Genomic DNA, 7885 nt, shown 5'->3' on the forward strand with positions numbered 1-7885 from the left:
CGTGTGAAATGAGTGCAATTGTGCGGTAGTTGGAGCATTCTTTGGCACTGCCCTTCTTTGGGATTGGGATGTAGACTGATCTTCTCCAATCCTCTGGCCACTGCTGAGTTTTCCAAACTTGCTGGCATATTGAGTGTAGCATCTTAACAACATCATCTTTTAAAATTTTAAATAGTTCAGCTGGAATACCATCACTTCCACTGGCCTTGTTATTGGCAGTGCTTTCTAAGGCCCATTTGATTTCACTCTCCAGGATGTCTGGCTCAAGGTCGGCTCTTATATAGACTTTTGCAATTGCCTACCCTGTAGGGGTGGCGCTGTGGGTAAAACCTCAGTGCCTAGGACTTGCCGATCGTATGGTCGGCGGTTCGAATCCCCGCGGCGGGGTGAGCTCCCGTCTTTCGGTCCCAGCTCCTGCCCACCTAGCAGTTCGAAAGCACCCCTAAGTGCAAGTAGATAAATAGGGACCGCTTTATAGCGGGAAGGTAAACGGCGTTTCCGTGTGCTACGCTGGTGCTGGCTCGCCAGAGCAGCTTCGTCACGCTGGCCACGTGACCCGGAAGTGTCTTCGGACAGCGCTGGCTCCCGGCCTCTTAAGTGAGATGAGCGCACAACCCTAGAGTCGGACACGACTGGCCCGTACGGGCAGGGGTACCTTTACCATTTTACCCTGTAGCTCAAGACCCCCCCCCCAAACATCATACATACATCACAGAAAGGGCGGTCTACAGCAGAAATCCTGTCTAGCAGGATACTGATAATGGTCACTTGATTGGTTTACCTGGGCAGCCTGGCCATTCCTTTTGAGATGCTAAATACTTAGTTCCTGAATCCATGCCACAGGCTCACCCTATTCATGCACAATACACCCTTAAGTCAGGATTTTAGAGCAAAGAGACAATGGGAAGATTTTTCCCATTTCCTTCCTCACTGCAGAGAATATTTGAGGTCACTGGAAGAGTCAAAATGGCTTCAGGATTGCTCTCCTGTAGTATTTCAGAAACATGGTTTATATACTTACGTATCTGTTTGCCTTATACATTTATGAACATTTCATTTATATATATGTGAGACCTTAGAATTCCTATAACAATCCCCCCTCTGGGGGTATAATTTGTACTAAAAAAATTTGCCCCACAAATAATAACCATGTTTTGTAAATGGATGCTTTTGTGTTAACCTGAAGAAACTTGCATGTCAGACCTCTTAAGGCTATTCACAAGTGAAGCAGTGCGCATAGGTGGACATGGGATATCACATTAAAAACACAAAACACATTGCGTTCTTTTACTCAATTACTTGGGTGAAACATTTTCTCAGTAGTGTTCTATTCTTTTCACTCAGCAGGAAGGTCCAAAAATGATTGGAAAATGCAGTTTGTTTTGTTTCTGCCTTTTTTGTGTTCTCAGATGTCAAAGTTAGCCTCCTGGCCCTTGTACGTTCAGCATACTCACAGCAACAACCCGTCATAATGCATTCCTGGTTAGGGCTTGCAGTGATGGACCTTAAGGAGTATCTCATGTAGCAAGGTGGCAACATTCCCTGGAGAGAAATGCCCCATCTGGACCATCCATGGGGTTATACTTTGGCTTTGGTCCTGGGCTCAAGCGGTGTGTTGCACAATTGCTATTAAAGGAACCAAAGAAAGCTAATTGCACTTGGGATACACTTGTCCAGTTAGAACTGAGCCCAGTTAGAATTTATATAGCCCCATGGTTCTCTCTTTTTTTTAATAATATTTTTTATTAAGTTTTCCATTTTAACAGTCTAATCAAATCAGTTTAAATATTCCAAATTATGCAAATACAAATCATAAAGTCCAAATATTTTGCTAAATTATAATTTTTTGTTGGGGCTTTCCATGCTTCAAGTTCAGCGGGGTCCAATCATCTTATGTTTCTACTGCTTTGAGTGTCCAATAGTTCCTTCTTTAAATGTTCCTGCTGTTATCCTTCTTTCTTTCATAGCCTCTGAGTTGTTTCCACAGGTGAGCTGAAATGAGCAATAATATGTTTCTGTGTGAACTCTGTGTGACTCTCCTTTTTCCCCTTTAGCTGGTAAGTCTTTTATTTGCAGTATGTCCTCACATGCTGGTGTTTATGTCAAATCAATCCAAAAGTCCTTCTCTGGTGGCAGATGCCATCTTCTCTCAATTCCGATGAAATAAAATCTAGGCGTTTGCTCATTAATTTTCTCAGACAGGTTGCACCAAACATTAGTCTTTCCAGAGGAGGTTTGCCAAATTGGACTTGAAATACAGATATAATAACAAAGTAAGAGCTCGCCTCCCCCTATGACTATTAATCTCTGCAACTCAGTCTGTCTCATAATGGTGGATCCTGATTAAAGGTGCGTCACAGGAGAGTCTTTTATCTTCTTCCAAGTATTTCAAAGAACAAAGGCTTTAGTTAATATTATTATTTCCACACAGTTTATATTTTCCAATCTCACTTGCTATAAGTAAATGTAGACGGTTCTTCGGGGGAGGGGCTTGTTAGGTATTATCATAGTAGAAAAAAAAAAAGTTTTATCCCCCCCCCCTTCTGTTCCGTTGCAACATACCGGTTTAGATGTTATTCTTTGATGTTATCTTTCTTCCTCCCGTCATTCTTGACACCTCAGTGGCTGTAGTTGGCAGATTAACTACCCTGTCCAAAATTCTTAAATCCAATCTTTATCTTAAGGAATGAAACTTGAAGCGCTCACAGAGACAGCGTCCAGGAGATCTGAACTCCCTTGGGGGCTTTCCATCCAGTGCCCCCCCTTCTTTACGAACTCGGGGGTGGTTTGTGGGCAGCTGCGGATGAGACGGCTGACGAGGGCCTGCTCGTCATAAAATAATCAGTCTCACGCCAGAATGGATTGAAAGGGCCTAACCAGCCTCAAAGCTTAACTTAACTGCTAAAAAGCTGCTGCAGCCCAACATTTATTATGAACAGTAAAAAACTTACAACATTGTATCAACTCTGCAGATAAGTACAATACCATATATGGAAATCACCCCATTATCAGGCTACACTATATGGACCAATCACTGGCCTAGCATGAGGTGTTCATGCGCTGATCATGCCCAGCACAGCCTGCCCTGCCAAAAGGTCAGGCTGCAGTAAATTTCCACCCATGCACCCATTTTACCACATAGGCATAAACAACCATTTTCCTACATGCCCTCTTTTCTTACTTGTTTTATGAAAAATAAATTTTTTCTTAACAAAACCTAAGCAAAATCATTTGTCTCATTTTCTAAACGCTTATATCTTGCGACATAAATTCTTCTTGTCATCCCTGTGGCGGATTGCGGCCTGCACCACCACGTGGTGCATTGGGCAAACAAAGAGGGTAGGCATTGAATGCAGCAACACAACACAATGAATCCTGCAACAAGCAAAATTACAATTAGCAAAAGTTTTCTTAACCATGCTCTATCAGGTAACCAGGAGGACAACCACTCCCATGGATCAAAACCTTCGGGTGGATTCAAAGGATTATGGGCTATCATTTGTTCCATATTGTCAATAGTAGCAGAAATATTGGCCGATTGATCAGATATATACATACAACCATGGGAATGAATTAAGGCACAAACTCCACCTTTGGAAGCAAGGATTACATCTAAAGCAAAACCTAAAAATTTACTACTATTATGATTAAAACGAAAACAATGAGACGCTATTTCTAAAAGCGACAAAAACAGAGGGGGTGAACTTGTACGATTGTCCTTCATATTATTACTAATCTTATATGAGGCATTTACTGGAATACCATGCAATAACATACCAGACCTCTTTGATTGAGGAGGGATATGCATACATACCCAACATTCAGAAAGATTAAGTATAGAAGCAAAATGATTTATGTCCCTAACATACGTATTGTTGGTCCAAATCTGATGATAAGGTTCAGGTCTCTGGGCCTTCTGCAAAAAAGCAGCACGACGAAAGCGGTGCTTCACAGTGTCCACAGAGGGGTGATTGGTAGTCACGGTGGCTTCCCAGGGGGGAGGAGGGCCAATGCGGTAGGGATGAAGATGGTCTTTCAACGTGCCAGGAAACACTGGAACAGCTGCGGAAGGTGACTCCATCCAGGGCACATCAATGTGGCGATGTCTCCAGCTGTAGTGTGGGTTGAGATCAGGTGGAAGGTCATCACTGGCAGACAGCGTAGAATACGATTTCAAGGCGTTGGTGTCTCCTTGGGCGAAGACGAGGCAACAGAAGAGCGCCAAGCTCAAACGCACCGGGCTGGAACCCATCGTGTTTCTCTGTCCGCGACCCCAGGAAATCAAGGAAGTTGGACCCTTCCACTGTGGATCTGGAAGCAACCTATAAGACACTAGAGGGTGCTGCAGTACTTCTTCCTTCCTGAAATGAAGTTCAGCAGGCGTAAAATTCCTATTGTGAGGGTACAACAGATGAGGAAAGATAGACGAGGGTCTCTCGGAGGATTGTGAACAATTTTTCCCAAAAAATCAGCAAAAGTTATTTGAGTAGAAACGGCTGTCATCATCAAATGCATAAATTCTTCCTGGGAGAAGGGCAGATAGACTGACTGTAAGCCCATTCCAGAGAGGACAAGGGCTCCATGTCGGCCTTTGCAGGATTTTGGGACACAGTGCAGGACAAAGCCGTGGCTAAAAGGCGGGCTTTATGTGTCTCAGTGCCCACTGACTGGCAGGCTTTAAGCATATCAGCAATGGCAATATTTGGCGTTGTCATCAAAGGGCGCAGCGCTTGCTTACAGTCCTCATTTGCATTATCAAACGCAAGCTGGCGGACAATCACTTCTAGGGCTGCTACGTCCTGAACTTGCTGCTTGAGGGTGTTATACAAGTGATCGACAAATTGTCCATAAGGCTCTGTAGGGCCCTGGCGGACGCTGTTGGGTGTAGCATACACGTTACGTGGGGGAGTATGAGGCAAATGAAGCCATTCCACAATAGACACAGTCCCAGGCTTCTGGCCAGTGGTGTATAATATGGCCGTTGGAAGGAGTGGGGTGGCAAACACTGCAAGCGATAGCTGGTCCATGGAAAGAGAAGGGATCCTGTCCACCAATTTAAGATGATCAGGGAACTGTAGTTGAGGCGCAACTGGAATGGCAGCAGCTGCGGTCAACTTGTGTCCCAAATACATAATAGGCAGGGCCCGCTGGATTTTTTCTTTAGCCACTGTCAATCCCGCTTGCTCAAACTGCTCGTGCCGGGCTGGGCCTCCCCCCGGGGCGGCAGGAACAATTACAGGAAAAAGATTTGGGGTGGCAGAATCGAAAGCCAGCAACGGAGCAGCGGCACGAAGAGATTCTTGAAGAGGAGTGGTAGCGGGCGGTGCAGAAAGCGAAGAAGGTGGTGGAGGCTGAGGTGGGACAGGAGGAGCCAAAGAAGAGAGATCCGATGGTTTAGGAGGTACATAAACCAGAGGATTCGAAGAAGGCAACGTGGGATGCAGAGGCGAAGGAGGAACCAAAAGGACAGGTGAAACAGGCGGTGAGGCAGCCAGGAGGATATTTGCAGGAGTTAAGCTCGACATAGCTTTGTAGACTTTACACCAGGCATGCAAAACTTTGACATCAATTTGAGGATGGTTGTGGAAAAAAATGTCCTATTTTTCCCCCAGTCTTTTAAATCCCAAGTGCCATCCTGAGGAAACCAGGGGCAGTGGGTGTCCAAAGCTTGAATAAGCGCCTTGAGGTCGGAATCAAGTACAACAAGGTTGTTACTGGCAAGAAGGAACTTAAGTTCATCAAAATATTTCTTTTGTGGCGCCGAAAGAGACTGCCCCATAACAGCAAAAGGAGCGGGAGCACTCACCGGGGATCCGAAGTGGATGAAAGACGCGCCTGGAACCCTTGCCGGGCGAGGTGAGCGCTGAGAGGGCCGCAGCGTCGCGAAGTCCGAAATCAGTCGAAGTCCGAAAGAGACTGCCCCACAATGGCAGAAGGAAAGGGAGCACTCACTGGGATCCGAAGCGGATGAAAGACGCATGGTGAGCGCTGGACGATGAGAAACAACGTGGAGTCTGAAGGTAGTCACACGGGGCACCAAATGACGAGGGCCTGCTCGTCATAAAATAATCAGTCTCACGCCAGAATGGATTGAAAGGGCCTAACCAGCCTCAAAGCTTAACTTAACTGCTAAAAAGCTGCTGCAGCCCAACATTTATTATGAACAGTAAAAAACTTACAACATTGTATCAACTCTGCAGATAAGTACAATACCATATATGGAAATCACCCCATTATCAGGCTACACTATATGGACCAATCACTGGCCTAGCTGATCATGCCCAGCACAGCCTGCTCTGCCAAAAGGTCAGGTTGCAGTAAATTTCCACCCATGCACCCATTTTACCACATAGGTATAAACAACCATTTTCCTACAGATGGCGTCTTCCCTTCCACCGGGAAGTATTTGGGAGGCTGATTACTCCCATCTCAGCATCTAAATTACCTCGTGGGAGCTGGAGAGATGGTATTGTTGGCCATCTTCCATGGCGCCCCTAGCGGAGCCCCCCTAGCCCCATGGTTCTCAACCCCTCAAGCCAACCTGTTAAAAACCATTCTAAAAAGGGTAGCTGTCTAAATTAGTCAATTTAACTCTATATGGGATCAGTCCTGCTAAATCAAAACATATACCCTTCCTGTTATCTGCTCTTTCCTGGATCCTGAAGCTTCTCCATGGTAAAACAAATTAAAACAATTTAAAAATGTGTAGAGGAGGTTTGCACACTGAAGAGGTGGGATGAGGAAATGTGGTCATAAATTGATCTAATCTAAATATTGAACTACACAATAGCCTGATCTATTAGAAAGCATGAAGTGCATGAGAATCCTCCATGCCACTGGGGTGTAAGCCAAACCCTTCTACTGTTCATAAAAAGGCAAAGCTAAAGGACCCCTGACCGTTAGGTCCAGTCGCGGATGACTCTGGGGTTGCGCGCTCATCTCTATAGGCCGAGGGAGCTGACGTTTGTCCACAGACAGTTTTTCCGGTTCATGTAGCCAGCATGACAAAGCCGCTTCTGGCGAACCAGAGGAACGCATAGAAACGCCATTAACCTTCCCGCCGGAGTGGTACCTATTTATCTACCTGCACTGGCATGCTTTCGAACTGCTAGGTTGGCAGCAGCTGGGACAGAGCAATGGGAGCTCACTCCATCAAGGGGAATCGAACCGCCGACCTTCCAATCGGCAAGCCCAAGAGGCTCGGTGGTTGAGACCACAGCACCACCAACGTCCCACTTCTACTGTTCATAGGTATGTACTATACATTAAACATAATAACAATTATACACAAAATTGGCCCCCCCCTCTGTGGGAATAATACATAATTAGCAGACATAGTTATTCAACATTCCTACTTAATAACACAAAATACATAGAAGATACTATTTACTAGTCCTATATTAGTTGGATATCTTGAGGCAATCATGTAATTTTGAGACTATTCTTGCTGCTTTTACACATATCTTTAACCTTTAAGCACAAGGGCTGGAGGTCAAAAAGAGAGAAAATGTCATTACAATACAACTTTCCCCTGTTTGTCAGCCCCCCCATTAGTCCAAGTCCTTTATGGAAAGAAATGGCGGTGGCCACTCTGATGTCTTTTGGCCGGCAATGCTCTTGAAGCAATGCAGGCTGTTTGTTTTCCCCCACCAGTTTCCAGTAACACATCCACTGAGAAGTGGAAATCTATTGGAGACAATTTGTCAAATCACTGCCCTGCCTGCCTCTCTCTCCACCCCCACCCCGTTTTCCATAGTGTGGATTCCCAAAGACAATATCCCTGTGTGAAGATAGCATAATAGAAGAAAAATGTGTGCGCATAGTCAAGCTGGAAGGGGTGGACTCTCCCTCAAGGAACATTTTTAGGCAGAGGCTGGAGGGTCAT

At 45.3% G+C, this 7885-nt stretch overlaps 1 long non-coding RNA gene across 1 annotated transcript in view; it reads right to left on the reverse strand.

Moving 5' to 3' along the window:
* LOC310834396 overlaps positions 1 to 7885 on the reverse strand; it is a 495679-nt gene that overhangs the window by 455060 nt on the left and 32734 nt on the right. The window lies entirely within an intron of this gene.

Source organism: Podarcis gaigeae (genome assembly GCF_964106915.1).
Source record: "Podarcis gaigeae genome assembly, chromosome: 16".
Lineage (NCBI taxonomy): Eukaryota > Metazoa > Chordata > Lepidosauria > Squamata > Lacertidae > Podarcis > Podarcis gaigeae.